Raw genomic sequence first — 2,668 nt, forward strand, 5'->3', positions numbered from 1 at the left:
GTACCTGCATAATGAACATTTGTATACCTAACCCTGAATTGCACCCCATATCTTTAAAATGAAAAGTTAAAAAAAAATTATTTCATTTATAAGTATGTAGTGGGCCAGGTTAAGTATCTATATAAGTGTGTGGATGTTTTAGAGGCAAGTCCTAATCAGTGCTGTGCTTAGACACCGGTAGTTGTGAATAGTTAAATCCTTGCTATAACCCTGGGATTAATTTGCTTCAGTGTTGAAGAATGTTTCTTGACTTGTTGACACCCAGAAGAGTGTGGGACAGCAGAGGAGACTTGGGGAGGTGGATGGGGCTCACTCGGGAACTGCTTGCAGGAGATCAGAGCTTTCGTCCGGAGTCTTCATCCTTGATGAGGACAGCAGTGAAGAGGAACAGGACCAGGCTTGGCACACCCAACCCACGCTGGACCGCTGATGACTCATCATGACCGTGAGGCTGAATGGACCCAGTCCATAGCGCTCGCTTTCAAAATGGCTGCTCCAATAGCAGAGCCAACAACAGGTTGGAAGAGGCAGAAGTGGATTCATTCCAGGTTGCTCTGCTTTTAGGGCCTTCGCGTTTTCTTCGCCACACATTGGACCATTCTACTCTTGATAAGCTGCAAGATGTATCATATTAGCCAGCATAGGCACGGTTGGCCCCCACATTTGCTTATGGACTGAATGGACCTTTTCATTAGGATGTTACTTTCATTAGGAAGTCATTATGTAGAGTAGGGAGCAAGACATCCCTGGATCACAAGGACTTGGAACTAAGAACATCCTTCGAGAATGAAGATAGTGCATGTGCATACTTCCTTGCTCATCGCTTTCCCCTCCATGATTTATTCTGATTTAGGGGGATGAGTAAAACGATGCATTGGGAGTCACCTGCAGCAGTGAACCCCATCAGGACAAATAAAAACAAACAAACAAAAGCAAACAAACAAAAAACACCTGATGCTGTGGTCCTGCAGAGAAGTGAGAAACACCCACAAAGGTGACTGAGCAGATCTTAGAGGAATGAGTAGGATATGACTAACAAGAAAAAAATTTGTGACCTCACAGATGATTGTAACCTCTGTAAAGAAGGAAGGCAGGGAGGATGGATGGGATCAAGAACAAAGGGAGAAACCAGCGTGGCCAGCTTGGGTCACACGCAGGCAGCTTGGCTGGCAGGGGAATGGCAGTGACTGTGTACAGTTTTCTTTTCTTCTGATAGTGAGCTTGGTCTTCCATTCCTTTGACACAGTGAAGGAGGAGGCATTATACAAGTGAGCACCACAAAACCGCAGAATTATTATTATTATTATTTTCTTTTTTTTGAGTTGGACTCACTCTGTCGCCCAGACTGGAGTGCAGTGGCCGCTCCCGGCCACCGCAGCCTCGACCTGCTGGGCTCCCGTGATCCTTCCTCCTCAGCCTTCCGAGTAGCCGGAATTACAGGCATGCGCTAACCACGCCCAGCTGATTTTTTGATTTATTGTAGAGATGAGGTCTTGCCTGCCCAGGCGGGTCTCGAACCCGCGGGCTCAGGCAACCAACTCACCTCAGCCTCCCAAAGGTGCAGGATCACAGGCTGAGCCACCGAGCCCGGCTAGCAGAATTATCTTTTGGAGGGTGGGCCCCTTGGAGTACAGGCTTCCCTCCTCAAGTAAGTGTTCTAGGAAACCATTGGCATCTGTGTACTAGCTAGTGTTGTTGTGAGAGATTGTGTTCGGCTTTGGTGGATTTTTTTTGGAGATTCTTTCAATGAGTTTGCCCATTTCACAATGGGTGATCTACAAACCCTCCTGCCCACGCTATGCTGAGTGCTCAGCAGTTTTTGACCAAAAACAGCATGGCCCCCAATGCTCCACCCTCCCTATTCACCCAATCTCACCCTGAGCGACTTTTTTGTTTGTTTTCCCAGATGAAAAAAGTCCTCAAAGGGACATATTTTGCCAATATGGAAGAGGTGAAACAAAAAACGGCGGAAGCATTCCAAGGCATCAAAACGGACACGTTAAAAAACAGTTTTGAGCCGGGCTCGGTGGCTCAGCCTGTAATCCCGCGCCTTGGGGAGGGTGAGGTGAGTGGATTGCCTGAGCCTGCGGGTTCGAGACCCGCCTGGGCAGCGAGACCTCATCTCTACAATAAATCAAAAAATCAAAAAATCAGCCGGGCGTGGTAGCGCACGCCTGTAATTCCGGCTACTCGGAAGGCTGAGGCGGAAGGATCGCCGGAGCCCAGCAGGTCGAGGCTGCGGTGGCTGGGAGCGGCCACTGCACTCCAGTCTGGGGGGCAGAGTGAGACTCCGACTCAAAACAAACAAACAAACAAACAAGCAAAAACTGTTTTGAGCAGTGGAAAAAGCATCTGGATAGGCGTATTACATCAAATGAAGAGAACTTTGAAGGTGACTGAAGTCTAAACATGTAAGAATGAATACACAAGTTTTTATCAGTAAATTCTGGGGTTTTTTGGGTGCCCCTCATACAACTCTCTTTTCTCCTGATCGTGAGCTTAACCTCCCATTCCTTTGACCCAGTGAAGGAGGAGGCATTGTATTTCAAAGATGTTCTAGTTACTAGAAAAACACATACAACACCATACACAGCACTTGCCATTCCGATTCATAACTCGTCTCCTGTGAATCTGACTTTTATGACCACAAGTGGCCACAAGCACTTGA

Source organism: Carlito syrichta, unplaced genomic scaffold (genome assembly GCF_000164805.1).
Source record: "Carlito syrichta isolate Samal-C Ts95f unplaced genomic scaffold, Tarsius_syrichta-2.0.1 Scaffold305872, whole genome shotgun sequence".
NCBI classification, from domain to species: domain Eukaryota; kingdom Metazoa; phylum Chordata; class Mammalia; order Primates; family Tarsiidae; genus Carlito; species Carlito syrichta.